General features: G+C 39.6%; 1 protein-coding gene across 2 annotated transcripts in view; it reads right to left on the bottom strand.

Moving 5' to 3' along the window:
* Positions 1-20,101, bottom strand: part of tbl1x (transducin beta like 1 X-linked) — a 72,559-nt gene that overhangs the window by 30,409 nt on the left and 22,049 nt on the right. The window contains exon 1 of one of the 2 annotated variants that reach the window (XM_034186146.1): positions 5,050-5,165. The exons of the other annotated variant lie outside the window; for it this stretch is intronic. The gene's annotated coding sequence lies outside the window, so the exon portion shown is untranslated. Of the gene's footprint in view, positions 1-5,049; positions 5,166-20,101 lie in introns of those variants that run through there. 2 annotated transcript variants of the gene reach the window in all.

Genomic DNA, 20,101 nt, shown 5'->3' with positions numbered 1-20,101 from the left:
AGCACATCGCATCCAGAAGGCTGTCCACATCCGACCACTTCCCAAATCGAAACCTGATGCACAGTTTAGTCCTTGGTGCAGGTGTATGCTAACGCTGTTCGAGTTAGCCATGGGGATAACGTAAGCCACACTGACGAGTGGGTGAAGTTATATCACTTTAGAAGGCTTTAATTTGTTACCCGAGGTCAACATACAGCCATCGGGTATTGCGAAGACCTGGCGTCCGTCTGTCCATCTGTGTACACCACAAGTCCAGTTCTATTACTGCCACAGTCTTCAAATTCATAGGGAACATTATTGGGACACACACCTTGGACAAATTCAAACATGACTAACCTTGATGTATTTTAAGAGGTTTAAAAAGACCCATTCTGTTATAATCTGATCCGTTTTGTGCTTGAGTGACACAGGTGACAGCCAATTAGAGTAGAGCTGCACTGTGACGTCAGTTGCTGGTTTCTTCAAAACCGCTTCGTCTTGTGTGTTTATATACGTTTCTCATACATTATGTAAAAACTAGCGAGAAATAAGCACTTCTAAAACAGAAAACGCTGTTGTTGGAACCTATTAACACCACTGAACTTATTTATAAGACATTTTATGGATGTTAGCATGGTGACGTGACTTCCTAGTTTAGCGAGTTGCTAACTGCTTTGTTTGTGGTATATTATGTAAAAGCAAGCGAGAAATATCCATCCATCCATCCATCCATTTTCTTCCGCTTATCCTAGGTCGGGTCGCAGGGACAGCAGCTCAAGCAAAGCCGCCCAGACCTCCCAATCCACACACACCTCCCCCAGCTCCTCTGGGGGAACCCTGAGGCGTTCCCAAGCCAGCTGAGAGATGTAGTCCCTCCAGCGTGTCCTAGGTCTTCCCAGGGGCCTCCTCCCAATGGGACGTGCCCGGAACACCTCTCCAGCGAGGCATCCAGGGGACATCCGAAAAAGATGCCCGAGCCACCTCAGCTGGCTCCTTTTGATGTGGAGGAGCAGCGGCTCGACTCCGAGCTCCTCCTGAGTGACTGAGCTCCTCACCCTATCTCTACGGGAGCGCCCAGCCACCCTGCGGAGGAAACTCATCTTGGCCGCTTATACTCGCGATCTTGTTTTTTCGGCCATGAGCCAAATCTCATGACCATAAGCGAGGGTCGGAATGTAGATCGATCGGTAAATCGAGAGCTTTGCCCCCTACTCAGCTCTCTTCACCACGACGGTCCGATACAGTGACCGCATCACTGCAGACGCTGCACCGATCCGTCTATCGATCTCACGCTCCATCCGTCCCTCACTCGTGAACAAGACCCTGAGATACTTAAACTCCTCCACCTGAGGCAAGGACACCCCACCGACCTGAACAGGGCAAGGCACTTTTTTCCGGTCGAGAACCATGGCCTCAGATTTGGAGGTGCTGATCTTCATCCCGGACGCTTCACACTCGGCAAGCGGGAAACAAACACTTCTAAAACTGAAAACACTGTTCTTGTAACCAGATAACACCCCTGGTGTCATTTACAAGACTTTTTTTGGACATCAGCTTGCACGCTAACTTTCACTAACTCAAAGCTAACTTTCTATGGAGTTAAATTTGTCTCATTAATATTAATACGTGCAAATGCACAGAGGGTGATCTACAAATATTCCTTGATTTGCACAACATGAACAAATGATGAATTGATTTGAACATGTACAAATTGTACTTAAGACAATAGGATCATCATAATTAACTAAACAACTGCAAATTATTAATAACACAATGCTCAGAAGGACAAGGGTATTTTAGCATTACCTTATATTTTTATTTTATTGGGGGAGGGCAGCAGATTTCAAATTTGTTTGATAGGATAATGCAGTGTGACAGGAAAAGCAGGGAGATGAAGGATCACACATAACAACAACGTCCACAGCAGGGATTCAATCCACAATGTTACAATTACACCGACTGTGTCCTAAAGCCCGAAGCCACCAAAAAGCTCCAGAACTGGAAGCATTTTTAAGTGCAGATAAAACGGAGTGTTCCATTGGAGTGGCACTATTACAGTATTTTGTCAAAGACAAAACATGTTTACACTTTTATACTATCACAGACTTGTGATTAATTAAGGACTTTGGGGGGGGGGGGGGGGGGGGGGGGGCAAGAATACTTGAAGAAATTCATAGTCTTTAAATAGTGATTTTTTTTAATGACATAGAATGTACACTGGACAAAATGTTTGGAATTTAAATGAGCTCCACAAAAAAACAAACAAGACTCCGCTGTGCTCCAATGTCAGACCTGAATAAACACATTATGCGAAGATGAAGGTGAAGACAAGAGCACACTGTCTGAGAGCTCCAGAAATCCAATTATCAACAGCACTTTTACCAGCGCCAGCTAATATTTTGACTTCAGATGATATCATCAAGTGATGTCAATAACATCCGATGTCTGATACAACGTTTAGCCACAGGAGAGAAGTCATCACAGAAAACAATCACTATACAAATAATGGATGGTAAGGAGTCCAACAGAGAAATATTGGATGAAGAAAAGTTACAACTATGTATGTCCAATATATATATGTATATACACACACACACACACACACACACTTATACATATACTTTAACATGACGATTGTGACGATCCCACCCGCTGTATTCCCAGCTGGACGCCGTGCTTTGTTCCACTGGCTGCCATGCATTGTACTCTGAACACGGTGTATATAAAATAATTATTTCATAGTGGATTAATCATTTTCGCTGTGAGTTAGCTGTTGAAAATGGCTCTAAGCACTTCCTGAATCACAGAGGAACTCTCCAGCTGCAGCTGTTCTCTCGTGCGTGTACTGAATGATGGGGAGAAAATATTTGGCGCTGTCTAAAAAGGTAATTAACTGTCATGTTTACATTGTCATGGCTTGGTAAAACAGTTGCATGTTCTTTCCTTCTTGTGTGCAGCTGTAAAAGTATGTTTGCGATAGAGTTAACATCTCATTATAATCGTTTAGACGAGCTGCACTCTGATGCGGTGCGCTGATGCAATCACTCACACTGTTCACTTTTTCTTTACTCAACTTGAAGCGCTGCACGTAGTGTTGATGAGTACATTGTGCAAAATTGCACGACATTTATGCATAAAAGATTTTTTGAAGATTTCAAAATTCTCTTTGCGCAATTGCACGCGCCGGCATCCCTCTCACGTTCAGTCTACACCCATTAACAATGACTTTACTCTCCTGCATGAACAGGGTGTGCAGGTGCACGCATCAAAGTCGTGCAAGTGTCAGGAGGGCTAAAGAACGGCAAAAACTTTCATACATAAACAATAGTTTTTCAAAGATAATGTTCTATGGCCAGATAAAGGTGGAGCTCTTTAAGAATGCAGTGTATCAGTTGGTTTATAGGTGAAGTAAAGCCCATAAAGAAAGGAACAGCTGCAGTACAACATGGTGGAGGTTCTAGCATGTTGTGGACCTGTTTTACTGCCTTTGGTGCTGGAGCCTTTGAATGTATCAAAGGAATACTGTAATCAGATTACAAAGGCATTTTAGAGTTAAATATATTGTTCAGTGTCAGAACACCAAGTCTGAGGTGAAGGTTTTGGGTCTTTCTTCAGAACAATGACTCAAAGCACACATCCAATAACACAAAATGGCTGTAAAGGAAGGGATGGACTTTTTTTTTTTTTTTACTGGCCAGCAACAAACAAAGAAGCAAAAAAATACTCCTATAAATCTCAAAGAGCTTGAACACAGAATTGGAAGCATGGCAAAAACAAACATGTAAGAAGCTTCTAAGTGGCTATGAGAAATATTTAGAGGCTGTCCTTATTCTGCAACCAAACATTAGTTAAAGGTGCCAATAACAGGGTACATTTTGTGTTTGTATTTTCATTGGTGTAGCATTTTTTGCTAACGTGCTTGCTGATGGTAAGGTCTTCATGGTGGAGGGAAACAGAAAGACAAGAAGAAATAGTAGTTAGTCCTATATAGGCCATGAGGTCCACTGGTGCCGCAGCTTATCCCTAGATTCCATAGGGTGATGTGGATGGGAGTCTACAACTCTTCCTGGATGGGACACAGGTTACTTCCCTACCCATTTTTAGCTGGGTGGACTGGCACAATGCATGTGAAGTCTTGTCCAAGGACACAAGGGGGTAGTGTGAGTGGGAATCAAGCCTAGTCCAACTGCTTATTCCACTGAGTTACCTGCTCTACATTACATACAAGAAAACAGATCAAATCTAGGCTTGAGTTTTCCATGTGGCATCTGGCAAACTGTGGCTGAAATTTCATGTTTTCTTTTTAGGAAAACCCTTCTCTGTGCCACTCCACCATTAAACTGTACAATAAATGTGTTTTCTCAATTTTCCGACCCACAAAAATTTGTATTTTCTGAGCTTTGCAGACTGACAATACCCAAAAAAAAAAAAATAAGGTCTGTACTCTGTACAAGTTTTGATCCCAATTGTCGTTTATTTTAATACAAATTTCCAAGTGCTAGTGTAATAAACTATTCTTGGTGAACAAATGCACAAAATGTGTTTTCCATCAGTTGCACTTTACAGCAGAAGCAAAGCAAACACTAACATAATATGTACATGACAAGGCATATAACATTTCAGCTATGTGCATACATAAAATCGGCGGTTGAGATCAGCCATGCTTTGTGCACAGTGAAACAATTCTGTTGAATCACACACAATATTAACAGTAAACCACATTCAGGGCATTCCCCAGGTAAAGTACATATAACAGCTGAGGCTGAAAGTAAAGTGGCAGAGGATGTTATGAACAATGCACACACAAGTGCAAATCACAGGCAGATTGTTGAATTTAATGTTTTCAATAATCAATTAATAATCGAGAATTATTTGTATAGAAAAAAACTGTTTCAATACATTTCAAAGTGACCATATATTACACCATCACAGGAATAACAATAATAAAAAAAAGCTTTTTGAACACAAGTACTTCAACAGACAGACGCACACAAAAAACAACAAGAAGTGCACAAGAGGCTGTCTCCTGCACACACGATTTTAAACGAATGATGTTGAAAAACAGCATACCAGGGACCCCATTTTCTCGTGAACGGTCACCTCCTGACAGATGTGCAAACAAGACCTGGAAACAGCAGCCATTTTCTCTTGAACTGCTCTGCTGAGTAAAACCCGCCTTTGAAGCCTTTGGTCTGCAGTGTTTGGGGGTGGGGGTGGTGGGGGTGCCAGAGAGGGGGATGGGGAAAGGCAGCAGGATGATAAATAAAGATCCCCCACACAGGTAGTCACAACAACCATTTGTGCCGTATCCTTCGCCTTTCTCAATGAGTCACTTAACCACAGCTGAACTGTGGGTGATGGGAGGCTACAGTCACTTCTCCCACAATTCATTTGGGTCGAAACACCATCAGTGTATAGGCCCATTTGTTCTTTTAAGTGTTTTTTTTTTTTTTTTTGCAAAAGGGTCATCAGTGAAACACATTTCCTATCACAACCTGTAAGTCTATTTTTCTGTCATTCACAAGACAATAGATTCTGATCATGATACGATATGACCCAAAGCAATGTCCACTAAAGAATATATTTTTATACTAATCACTCAATGCAGAATTGTTATGTTATAATAGAAGATAAAATGTTCTGTTAAAGAAACCACTACCCACACAGTCTCAACTAGTGAGATGTAATGTTCCTGCAGCAGCCAAAGAAAAATATTTTTCAATTAGTCTCCATGCATTTTTCTCTTTTTAAGAGCTTGTTTGCTTTTCTTCTACTATATTACGGTGCAACCTCAACTGAAATCCCTGCAGTTCTGCCAAGCTCCAAACCCCAATCTTACAAATTTATGAACATCAGTTTTAAATTACATATTAACCCCCCCCCCCCCATCTCAATCAACCGCAAAATCCACCATATATTCTCGCTCAGTCCAAATACTTTCACTGCTTTGTGAAAACTGGCTCATTTAATTGTGCATAATCACATGAACAATCCAACAAAGGATAGAGAGGGGAAAAAAGTCATCTCTATGGTGTTAGTGAAAACAAAAGAGGGTTTAAAAAAAAGTTTCCTGCTGCCCTGCTAGGCTACGTCATTACCATTTTCTCCCAGCAGTCCACACGTGCTTCTCAGATGACAAGGTAAACCAACAGAGTTCATTTTAATGCATTACAAAAATACCTCCTGAATAGTGAAGCCAGGTTATACATATGCAGTCTTTACAATGATTACGTACTGAGGAGTACTCAGTTCAGCACAAGCTCCCACCAAGGTGCACCAGGAAATTAAGGCCTCATTCTTCTAAACCTTTCAACTACTCACAGACACTAGACATTAACTTTTTTTAATTCAAGAATCAAGCAAATCTAAAAGGCATGAATGTGGATGAAATCACCAAATCGCCATAGACGAAGCTTAACGCCTTGTCCACACAGAAACGTATACAATCTTTTTCTTTGTCATTAGTGTTTCATAAACACGGCACCAATTCAACAAATATCTGCATACACATGAAACATACAAAAAAAACCTGCTAACCAAGAGACAGGAGAGAAGTTGGTGGCGGTATACATGGAGTGTATACTCCAATGTGTTGTGAAAATTTATTGGGTCCCCTCAATCAATCACTCACTGGTTACTACTGCAGGTCACGCTTAACCCTGTCACCAAGCTTTGTGATAATTTTAGTAAATTTTTGTAAAATTTGCCACCAAACAAGTAAATGACCTAGGGCTGCATCACAATAGTAAGTTTTTTTGGCTTCTCCTTTGGCCACCACATCAGATCCAAAATGTTGATTGGCACCTTTTACACCAGATGCCCTTCCTGATGTAACTCTACATTACATGGAGAATGGACAGGGGTGGCCTTGAACCAGGAACCTTCTGTTCTGGAAACAAGTGCACTAATCGCTTGGTCACCACAAGACTGGACAAAATCCTGACATTGCAATATACGTTTTCTACAATATATACTGCAATATTTAAAAAAAAACAAAACAAAACAAAACAAAAAAAAAAACAGTTTTTCCACCAGATGACCTGAACAGTTCGTTGGAAAGAAGTAATCATTTCAGAATGTGTGTGATTTATTAAGTGAATGAATCTACATAGAAAGTAAAAAATGTTTATAATTGCTGAAGAATGACTTTTTAATCCGAGTGAAGGCAGTGTGGTGTATGCTGGTTGGTTGTTTATATTTATAGTTATTTACAATAAGTTTTTTTAAACTGTACAACAAGAAGTCTCATTTACATTTCTTTGTTGCAACAGTTTAATAAGAAAATGTTAGGAATCACTCCAATTTTTTCCATGTGCATATCAGCAGATATAGCTGTCAATTTTTTTTTGCTCTCCAAAATCTGTATAGTGTTAGCCCCCCCCCCCCCCCAAAAAAACCCCATACCGATTGGGCTCTACTCTGGAGACAAAGCAGAGTGCCTCACAAATACAACACAAAATGCCATACTCCTGTTGTGACCTTTCACAATACAATTCCTAAATATACACTGCTGAACTATCATCAAGTCAGAGCATTATATGAAGAGACAATTCAATAAAATAGCTTTCACTATTGTTTTGAGGCTGATTTTGCAGGCTGGTTGGCACACAAACTCACTCCAGAAACCTCTTTCTCTAGAATATACTACTACCAATCGGTACAGGAAAGCACAGGAAGATTGTGACAGTTTGTGGTTAACTTGCACCTGCAGGCTACTCACTAGCAACAAACTGTGTTTCCAAGAACATTTAAACCACAGTAAATTATCTTAAATCACACTGACTTCTCTTATAGAAATTAGTCACGGAAGACAGGTTAAAAAGAAAAAGTTGTAGATGTGTTTTATTTAATTTGCTTTACTTGGGCATCCTTCGGTGTGATAATTATGCATGCACATATCATGATGCTGCTGCTTAAAATGATATACCATGCAGTCCTAAAATGAAGAAATGAATTAAAAATAGCACGCAGATAATGAAATCCAGTTAAAAAAAATTTAAAATCTGGTGCAATAGTGTCCACAGAGTATGATCCCAGGAAGGATTACAATGAGCCAAATCCTTAATATACTGCTTGACAAGATTTGCAGTGAGGCCCAAAATTTCAATTCAGTTCAATTTATTTTCATTTATATAGCGCCAAATCACAACAGGTAAGGTCTGATAAAATGAAGATAAAATTCCAGTACTTTGTGTGTGGAGAATTTTTCTCACGCTATTATGGTCCATTCACATTCACTATGCTCAAACACAGGATTTCTGTCCCAGCGGACCAAATGGGGGGTGGGGGGTACAGACAGTGAGGACGACTGTAAGGATTTATTATGATGGTTTCTAATTTGAAGTGTGAGAACCTATGATCCACCCTCCAGAGGAAATTATTAACATCTAATAAAAACAACAACTCCCACTTGTCTACAGGCGCTATTTGGAAATCAAATGATCAACATGATGTTGCTTCAGGAAAAGAACTGATATCTTCCCAATTCAATTCAGACAATATGGAAATCACACACACACACACACACACACACACACACACACACACACACACACACACACACAAAAACAAAAAATACAGAAATTACACTATTGCAGTAAAAGGAGAGAAAATGCACAGTTTGTAACACAGAATAATGGTTAAACAAATCAGGAAAGTTGCAACATGCACCAAAATGAATTGGGGTTTGTTGGATTAAAATAAATAGATAAATTGGATAAGGCCTTAAGTTGGACTGAAATTACTCACACTAAATATATGAGCTATTCTTCATTTAGATACAGATGCTTTTCCTGATCGTGTTTTGACAACGTCTTCAGAGTGAACACATAACACTTTGCCAATACCCTCATGACCAGGCAAACTGTTCTGTTACAACCCAAACACTAACACTCAGGCCTGAAACACGCTGTCACTGTCATGTGAGCATCACGGTTGTGTTGATTTTCACTTTGGCAGCCATGTTAACAGATTAAATTAATTACTGGACAACGTCCATGGCATCACCCGTAGGTTGAGACTCAAAACACCCAATATGAAGCCCACATCTGGACATCGTGATGTTGGCAATACCAACTCTGGCTATGTCATGAAGCACCCATAAATGGATATAGAGGTGGCGCATGGGTGAGTCAGTTCTTTGATGAAAGAATTCTGAACATGCACCTATCTTTGAATCCAAAACAACTAAACGAAGAGGCTAACCTCGGTTTGGTTGTTTATTAAGTCATATTTTTGGGCAGTTTTTCATAACTCTTTGCTTTGGTGTGGACATGAAAAGTTATGAGCCACTTATTTTCTCACTAACCGCACATTGAAGGGACCAAATTGATCAATCTAACGACAGCTGCTAAGTGGGAACACTGTTAGCATAGAACACTTAAAAACACGAGAATTTCCCTCACCACAAATATTGTAGAAAAGATATCTTAAATGATTCCTTCAGACATTTACCACACAACAAGCAATATTACTCCAGGTGTTTGGTATAAAATGCTCAAAAAGACAGACACAGCCTTCCACAACAGCTAACAGCCACAGCAAATGGACACTAGGCTATGGATGCTATGAGAGTCAAAACTCATCCCAGCTGCTGTCACTCAAAGCAACCACACCCCTAATTATGCATAACTTTATGGCTTAAAACACCTTAAAGATGTTAAGAGGAAGAAAAAAAAAAATTCACCCCCGTACATTTGTCATGGAGGTGGAAACTATCTATAGAGACCAAAACCGTTTTTTATCCCAGGCTGCAAATATTTACTTTTTCTGAGCCCAACAAAGTTTACTGCTTGGTTGTATCACATGTATTGTGCCCCTTCTAGAGAACAGACCCCGGGCACCTATTTTTCTCCACGTTTGTGTAATCAAAGCTGCTAAATGGATGGAAAAATGATCTAATCTTGACATCAGGTTAGTGCGCTTGTTTCCACAGCAGAAGGTTCCTGGTTCAAGGTCACCCCAGCCCATTGTCCATGCACAAGTTTAACTCTGCACTGAAGCGACTCGTGCATCTGGGCACGTCTAATGGTGTTTTCGTCTGTTCAGTGGCAGCAAGAAGGATTTTACTATGAGTTGTTTTTGCCTCATACAATAACATTAATCAGCCCATTTGCTTCTGCTTATCACTGCAGTGTTTGCGTTATAAATTAATGATGCAATGATTAAATTCATTTTGCTTCTTCCTGCATGAAGTGGCTGCACCATGTTTCATTTTACTGACCGAAGCGACAAATACATTTTCCTTCTCTTCATGAGGCATTTTTTTTGACAGATGCCATTGGTGCGCCGGTGTGACATACAATGTGGAAAATACAGAATTTGGACAATGTTTAATAGCTTCAAAATGCTTCCGTATACACGAGTAGAAATGTCAAAATACACAAAAACATGTCTTGCAAGTAACAGGTCACTGTCAGCACTATGTCCTCTCAAGAAATTACACAAAGGCAACTCCCAACATCAAATAATTCATTCTCTCGTATTAGCAGACTCTCACAAACAATCCATGTTTCTTATGTAATCCAATTCCTGAAATACCAAGCACAGGAGAAAGTCTTATGAAGAAATCAGTAAATCAGAGTTTTTCCTTCAAACTTAGAATATGCTTTCTTAAATCAAATTGTAGGAACCAAATGATCTCAGTAGTGTAACAGTGATTAATCAGAGTAAGTTTAACAAATATTAAGAGCCAGACTTTTACGGGGTGGGGGGGCATCCAAACGCTTAACCACGTGAGTAAATGCATTTTCATTAAGTGTTTTACATGTCTCAGATGGGCAGAACCCTCTGGTGAAGCAACAGTATTTATGATGTTTAGGACACTGGCAAAACACACACATTCTCACCCTTTCTCAAGCAGTAATATCATTAATGCGCTTTACATTTTTTTTCATTTTTCCTGTGAGCTGACAGCCTGCCAAATGCACATTGCCATCTTCAGAAACAATACTCCACACCCCGTAGGGTCACTCACTGACACACGCTGCCTTGAAGTAACAATACAATGTTGGAAAGTCAGGTGTCCTCATGTGGTCGTGTGCAAAAAGTCAGTAGTGGTCACATCTGGACAATCTTTCAGGGAGTTTTTAAAGTGGAAATCCACTATAACAACAGCGTCTTTCCATCACATGTAACTGATAATTGTTTGGATTTGTCCTCCTAGTCGACAGCTTCCCATGGTGGAACACCAAATATCCGCCTTACTAACTCAATTAATTCAGCCGTTTTGTAGTTATTTGTCATGACAGTTCTTTCACTGAAATTCCAGCGAATATCTCTGAGCACCTGTCTCTGTGTCACTTACGAACAAAACTTAACAAAACTAACTTCAGTGCTTTTGGCCAACATTGAAACAACGCTGGCATGTTGTACATGCAGGCATCTCTAGAATGACACATTCAACGCGCTGTAACCCTAACCATGATGAATCCCATTCCATTTATTCCTATTATTCTCTCTCAATATCAATTTTTTTTAATTTATTGCAAAATTCAAATGTGTGCACATCTATTCTCTTACTGATTACTATAAAGAAGCAAGGCTGCAGGTTGCAGTATCAAACATTACCATAATTTAAAATACAGTAGCTGTTACTTTAAAACCGTACAGCATAGTGTAGGAGAGAAATCTGATTACTCATCAGCTGCATAGAAAAAAAAAAAGATTTTACAGTAACCAGGTTACTGCAGAGCTTTCTCTGATTTCCTGTCTTTCTTTTCTGTCTTTTCTCCTACTAACCAGGTTTCAGATGTGCATGTGAGACATAATAATGAAGGAAACTGTGGGACACAGAAAGCTGTTTTAACGTTCAGTGCAATAAAAATACCTAGAAAAGCATCGCCATGCAAATGCCCTTCAGAGAATATCGCAGAGAAACCGGCTTCATATGCGATTTGTAATTCAGCCTGAGACAATCTAAAAACCAATCAACACTATGACCTTCTATTAAATATCACTGTAAAATCAGTTTGCAGTACTAGAGTTATTTATAAACTAACTGAGGCGCAATTCAAGACAATGTCTTTTAAATATTTAATTTAGTGCTGTACAACAAAGTATGGGAAATGAAGCAGTTTAAAATGTAGGTCAATACAAGACAAAGACAGTTTTTGAGCGGCAAGATAAAACTCAAGTATTAAAGATGCATTTCTTTGTCAAAGGGGCATTCCGTGGTAAAAAAAAAAAAAAAGTATTTGCCAAGTAAAGCCCCAGATCACATTTTTGTATTCTAAACAAACCATTTTAAAAGATTAAATTAAAATTATGGCATTTTAAAAAATCTAATGAATTACAATAAATTTGCCAAACTATGAAGAAGGGTGATGTATCCGGAACATTTCTTCACAGCTGTTGTGTTTTAGCTGCTTTTTCAAAACTGCCCAGAAGTAGCGGACCTTATTGTGCCTTGCATATATGAATATAACAAGTTGCTTGTGGCATATATTTCAGCATAATGCGCCTTCTCTGTGACAGAAGAGGGTGAAGAAGATTTTCTGTTTCCTCAATAGCTGAAACAAATTACAAAATATTTTGAAAGCCTCTAAACTGAGGTTCAAAACACAAGCAGCAAAAATAAAATTGCACTGAATCTTCAACTTTCTGTAGCCTAATTTGTGCAAATTGACACAAAGAGGTGGAGGGAACAATATCTCACAGGAGGTGGCAAAATCTTGAAATATGAATTCAAAAACTAATGTTCAACGCTACTTCATTTTGTAAAAACACGTGACTCTTTTATAGTTCCTGAGGCAATGTGTTTTTTTTATTTGAGCCACATAATCTCTAATTGATTTATAGGCACCATAATAAAACAAACCGTTTTATTATGGTGCACACTCCACATGGAGTAAACTCATCAAAGCAATGAATTATGGTGCACAGCAAGGCTGACCATGCACTTACTTGACTTCCAATAATTTATGGCAACTCTATTTATCTGACTAAATTTTCCTTATCTGAAGGTGTTAAATTGCTCATGTTCAGTAGTAAATAAGAGTTTGATAATGATCTGCAACAGAACAAAAGTGTTACCTCCATGACACCATACACAAAACACTGACCTTCAGATAGAACAGAACAGAATATAAAAGAAAGCCTTCACCATCATTGTATAGCTCTGCACAAAATACAACTGGGATCACTGCTTCTGTCTGGTGCATTAAGACAACCAGTGACTAATTAAAGTATTGCACAGAAATGTACTGCTCAAGAGTAATAATAGTGTTCAATAATAAAAGGCCCTGTCACACCTTGGTGATTTAGCCAGCGTATGCTAACCGTATTAAAAAAAAACGGTGGCATAACTAATAAGTTAAATGTAGTTTGTTTTTTTTGGTTTTTTTTAATAAGTTAAGAGCACGCTGAATCTCGCTGATATACGTCCAAATACGCTGAGCTCCTTGAATAATTTTGGGCATGCTGAAAATTTTCAATGAGCGCCAGCATGTGGCACATATGTCCTGCACATGCGGGACATAAATTGTGGGTAAGTTATGTGATTGTTGGCCTACGTTTCTTGTGATTTAATCATAAGTATAAATATGTCCATCAATGCTGGCAACTGATTGGCTGAAACCTGCAGTCCTCCTGCAAACAGACTATTTCATCCACACACGGAATAAATATGACCTGTTCACTTCAGTCCAATCCATCATGTATCCACATAGAGCTCCTGATTTTGGAAAACGAAGTCTGAAAATACTTTACTGTTGTGGCTGGAAACGTAACATTTTAAAGCAAGTCCCTCGGTGGTTTTTCTGCTGCAGGTGCATTTCTCAGAGGATGCCGGTGTTGCGATGATTTAAACTTATAATGCGCCAGTCGACCGTGATCTGGTGTGATCAAATAAAGCACTGTAAACATTTAAAGCACCATCGCTGTTGGTGTGATCATCAGACCACCTGATCAGTCAAGTGTGATCAGAGCTGAATGAGGTGCTGTGACTCTTTAAAGTTTTAAAGCATCGTCGCTGTGATCTGTCGGTGGCACAAGATCACACAGCAACTAATTCAGGTCTGATCACACCTGATCGCGGTCGACTGGTGCTTTAAAAGTATAAATCATCACAGCATTTCATTCTTCAGGTCTGTGATGACCTGATCAGGTCCGCTCTGATCAGCGGACCTGATCAGAAAGCAAATGCTCGGTGCTTTGAAAGTTTAAAGGGTCACAGCACTCCATTCATTCACAGCAGTGTTTACCACAGCCAGTCGACTCATCTGCATTCTGTAAAACAGTGAAACTGGTACACCAAGATAAAATAATGTTAAATTACTCTGTTTCTGACCCGCACCCCATCGTGCAGTACTGACCCGAACCACTTGGCAGAAACGGGGCTATCGGCATACACTGGTTAATCATTAAGGTGTGACAGCTGCATTAATTTATTAGACATACACCAGCATTTTTAATACGGTCGTCATACGCAAGCTAAATTGTTAAGAGTGAGCACTGTAGATCATAACTGAGTGTAAATTATACTGAGATATACACCCGCGCACACAGGAACAATAAGAAAAGAAGGCAAAGACCAAAAATGTGACCAACAATATCATCCATCAGTACCTACACTTGACTTTTTTGAGCCTCTCTATGCTGGCCCACAAAAAAAATAAATAAAAAATTGTAAGTGTGTGAATGTTCAATAAACAAGTCCTCACACATAAAGGCACTTGGGCACTATTTTATTCTTTATAATGGTCTATACCAAACCTCTTAAAAATAACATTGACAACAAATTACGTAATTCAAAACAGCCTCTGTTACACAAGAACCTGAAGCACAGCCCACTTGGTAGATTGGATTATCACCGGTTTGGGGAATTCAATCCCCTCTACCCTTATATATCCAAATGTCCTTGATCAAGTCAGTGAACTCCAAATTGCTCCCACTGCAAATATCCGTATCGTGCTTGGAAATTTCTCACATCAGTATGTGAATTATGATTGGTAGATATGTTTAACTAATGGCTCACAAATATATCAATGTACTGAGTCCATATATCACACTGTACAGGTGCAACAACAAACCGGGGGGGCGGCGGCAATATTTTAGATGTACCAAACCATGACTTGTGTACCATTAAAAATAGAAAGAAAAAACAAAACAAAAAACGCACAACCCTTGACATCTGCAACATTGGCTACAAATCATAGTATTGCATTCTGATGATTGTTCAATGGGATTACACACAATGCAACTTAAAAAATTCAATGTGGAAATTGTACACTGTCACACCATTTGTTGAACATTTCAAGCAATATTACTCCATCTTTTTTATTTTGTGCAAATATTTTGTTCTGTACCTCTGAGACGAAACCTGTAATGCACAGTGATTTGAGTCACACCGTGACTTTGAAACTGTGATTTGTACCGAACCGTGAGGGAGGTGTACAACTGGTCCCCTAAATTGCTAGCACTAAGCAAAGATACTTAGATGATACAGAATGTTTTACTTTACTTAATTTTTTTTTATGTCCACATGAATTGAGATATTGCACAAGACACAATGCTGGAACTGATTTTCAGCCCTCTCAGCAAGATGAGAATTGCACAAATAACCTGTAAACACAGCAACACAGCAATGTGGGCAATGTTGCCATGGTGACCAGAAGATCCTGTTCTCTGTCAACAGCTGCTCATGGCACCCTAAACACCCCCCACTCTGCAGGAGCTTTACTTCCATCTGACATCAGGGTCAAACAAGCGAGGCAGACGAGGGAGCTAAAATACTCATCTTCATTCTGAGCCACCACGCGACTGAATGCAAAGGAGACACGTATCATCATACCAGTGCCACACGTAGGAAACAGTATTTCCTTTAACAGGGTATGTTCAGAACAATGCCTTCCATAAAGAACCAAGTATGCACATGTATTTTTCACTGAGGTTTTGCCCATCTGCATATAGATCAAGACTGTCGATGAAAAAACTAGTAAGATACAGTTACATGTGCCAGATTATTCTAAAAATGAAACCCAACGGATGTTTCGTTTTGGTTATTCGGTACTTTAACGCAGTGATTTTCAACCTTTTTTGAGCCGCGGCACCCTTTTTATATTTACAAAATCCTGCGGCACACCACCAACCAAAATAATATTATAATGCTATTACCTCTGGTTTTGCGCAAAACCCAATTATCGCAATAGAAATTCGATACAGAAAACACCGCATTTCGAAAATCCTCAAGCATTTTGCACTCTGATCTCAAATAGGGCTGTCACGATTAGGAATTTCTGGAGACGATTAATTGTCAGACAAATAATTGCGATTTTCTTTTTTCCCCTTCTTTATATTCTACTATTGTAGTATAATTACACAACTCTGGAAGAACGTTTGGCTTCTGTGAGTGGAGAAACTGGGAATGGTGCAGCATTTTTATTTTTATCTTCATTTTACATACAGTCCCAACTTTTTCTGATTTGTGGTTGTTTCTGTTGCATTTCTGAAATTGTTTCTCCTCATCAGTCACGTTTTGTGCTTAAACACTGCATTAAGCTCAAGATTGAACAAATAAATACCTTTGGAAAATAACAGCTGTTAAAGTTCAGAGTTCTCACCTGCTTTTTGTGATCTCTGCGTCTGAACATTGTTTTTGTTTTTTTTGTGGCTCAGTTCATTCATATATTCTCATTTTTTAAATATGTTTTTAAAGATATTTGACCGTTTATTTCATCTCATGAACTCATAAATTCAGCAAACGACGTGCACATGGTGTGAACAGGACGGTAACGGCAGAATCACACCTTTAGAGAAAGTTCAGAGAGAAGTAAAGGCAGCTTCACATTTCCGTTTTGTTAACGTTCACTCGGGTTAAAATCCTCTCTCTGCTCCGCGCTCGCTGCGCACTGAATGTGTTGCGCCTGCATTCAGGAATCCCCCCCCCCCCCCGCAGTCTGCAGCCTGTTAACTCCGCGCGCGCGCACACACACAGGCACAGACACACACACCGACAGCTCCGCATTTTAGACGGCTTTTGAAGGAGACGGCACTGTTTAAATCGGCCGTCAGCCTCCTTGTTATTGTCCCGCCTTAAGACGAGAGCGAGGCTGCAGCACGTTTGACATCAGATTCTGAGTCGTTTTATGCTTTGTGGATAAAATAAATAATTCACGGTAATCGCAAATATGAAAAATACCCACGGCACCCCTGACGCGGCACCCCGGTTGAGAATCACTGCTTTAACGTTTCCCATAATGCTCCTGGCAGCCCCCTGCGATACCCAGAATGCACTGCGGTGCCAGCAGGGTTCCAGTGTCTCACAGCGCATGTAAACAATAGCTGTGTTTACATGGACCAAAAGTAATCTGATTGAACAATCGGATCAAAATCACGCCATGTAAACAGCTCCATCTGATTAGAATAGCCCAATCCGATCGAAATTACGATCGGGTTAGAGGAGGTGGTGTAACCCTGTTTTTAACACGATCGCGTTCCATGTAAATGGCACGTCGGATTGTCCGCCTGTGAGGAGCCTTACTGCGCATGTCTGTTACGTCACATCACCACGTGATGCTTCCTGCTCTGTGTTCGTGGAAATGGCGACAGAAAAAACAGAGCTGGACTTTACAAGAAACAACACTCCTCAACGTTTTAAAAGAATTTAAAATAAGTGGAAAAGTTTGACGGACGTAAGTTGGCAGCACAGACTTGTTGTGTCCGGAGTTAGCAGGTCAGTAGAGCAAATTAAAAACCGCTGGGAAGCAACGAGCACTTTCTACAAGGAGAAGATAAACGAGCAGAAGCGGTGCGGCTCCAACCCGCTTCACTTATTATGAATTAATGGATAATAATCGGAGGACGACCCTCTCCAAGGAGCACACTGGAGTAGAAGACGGTTTTCCACCGGAGGAAAGTTCACCCGAGACACTGGAAAGTCTGGAGGTAAGTCCTGATAAAATCACGCTAACTCAACATTCCTTCTTTTTTTTTTCCCCAAGACGTACTTTGAGCCAAATGTGTGGCTTTAGTTCAAGTTAATGTTGGGGATTCATGTTATCCCATAAGTTTATTCGTGGATGAACATAGTCTGATCATCGAGTTAACCGACACTCTTTATGCTCGTTCACTTTAGTGCATCGCGTTAATTTCTGCTCTCATATATACAGATGATGATGCTGCTGCTGATGATGATGTAAACAGCACGTCGGAGGAGATTGATGACAGCAGCTTAACACAACCTGAAGACCACACAGAGGAGGCTCCAGACAAAAAAGTGATTTTTTTTTTTTTTTAAAGAGTAATATGCTGCAAAATAAGACCGCAGTGAGTTATTGAAATTTCCTGTAGAGCTTGTTGAAAAAAATAATGTTCAAGTCATTGCATATTTATTTATTTATTTGGAGTGCTTTATTTTTTTTAGAAATGATAATATTACAAACTTCCAGCAGAATATGACAGTTAATATCCTTTAGACAGTTGAGACACAAACATATTTTCATTTCAATTTTGTTTTCCTGTTTTGAGCTTTGTGAAGTCAAACGCCCTGTGGATGAGTACAAATTTGAATATAGAAGCAGGATGATTCTTTGGTATAATACATGACTGAGAGATCCACAAAGAGAAAAACATAAACCCTCTTTTTCTTTGCTAACTGAAATTCTACATTCTTTCTAGATCGAAAGCCATCATCTGGTGATGCCAAGCTCCTGGGTGATTGGTCAGCCCAGCAGAGATCTTTCCTGGACAACATGCAACAGCAGCATCAGAGGAATCTGGAAAGAGAAGAGAGGCTTCTTTCCAGGTTTATGGAAGAAAGTACCCGCTCAACTGAAAGCATTATAGGGCAACGGTTTGATGGTCTTCAGGCTCTCCTTTCTCAATCCTACTCATCAGCTCCACATTTACATGAACAAAGTTAGTCTGGGACCTCACTGAGACAAGCATGTAACAGCCCAAAAATGACCACTCGTCCCAAGTGTTACTTCAAATACAGCTGGATTTTCTAAACTGCAGCAGCTGTAGGTTTTCCAAGGTACTCGGTATGCTCAGAATGACCAGTACATGTTTAGAAGGGTCATAGAAGAGTGTAAAATTTCTCATTTTTATATTTTAAGAAAAAACATTAGGTCAAACGACCTACATACAGTCTGGAATCGCCACATATTTAGTATCTTAAACTTTCTGTTGTGGATGTTCCCTGATAATCTTTAAAACATTTAAGACCTCTAGATACTGCTGTTTGCCAAAGACACAAGGTTTGTTTTGTATTTTCCACTTTAAATGCATATTCCATTGATAACAGGACTGAAAATAAAAATTTCATATTTGGAAAATGTTCATTTTCTTTGGATGTGTGGTAATACGTTGACCCACTTATTTTAGCCATTTTCTCTTAAAATATCAAAATAGAAATTTTACAGTTTTCTTTGGCCCTCCCAAAGATGTACTGGTCATTTTCAACATGTTCAACACCTTGGAAAATCTCTAGATGCTGCTGTTTAGAAAATACATCTGTATTTGAAGTAACACTTGGGATGAAAAAGGGTGTGGGCATTTTGGGCTGTTTGTCCTGGATAGAGATTTTGGCACATATCCCAAGTTGTTCATTGGGGTCATATTAGTCTGGAACAGGTGAGTTAATCTCTCCTAAATGATGTGCAAGCATCTCACCTTGGTCCTCTACTAAGTCCACTGTTTCATCACCAATCACAGCAAGCCACCTGACCACCCAACCCAAGTTACCACCTGCCACTTCAGCACACGCAGAATAATCAAAATAACAGTGGAAACGTTGACTACAGCCTACACAACATGTAGAAATTGAATATAAGAAACTGGCCCTGATGTTTAGTTTCTTCAAATTTTTCCTGGTAGTATGTTATTTTGTTGACAAACAGCCGCCTTTAGGGTCTGGTTTTATGATCTGACATCACAGTAATGCCAGTTTAAGAAGTAATGCCAAGCTCTGATGTAAATGATTAAAAGTTTTTAGCACTATATTTTATTTTTAACCAAATTGTTGTGGTGCTGCCAGGTTTTTATTTTATATATGTGTATGGAAGAAAGTTGTGTTCACTTTAATAAAAAAAGAGAAAATGTGTTTGTGAGATTTGTTTGTTTTTTTTGTAAATGGAGATGACCATTTTGGAGAGGGAAGTGATTGAACATGTACTCCTTCAAT

Source organism: Thalassophryne amazonica, chromosome 14 (assembly GCF_902500255.1).
Source record: "Thalassophryne amazonica chromosome 14, fThaAma1.1, whole genome shotgun sequence".
In the NCBI taxonomy this organism is placed as follows: domain Eukaryota; kingdom Metazoa; phylum Chordata; class Actinopteri; order Batrachoidiformes; family Batrachoididae; genus Thalassophryne; species Thalassophryne amazonica.
The sequence above is the reverse complement of the archived record's forward strand: the minus strand, read 5'-3'. Positions and strand labels throughout refer to the sequence as shown.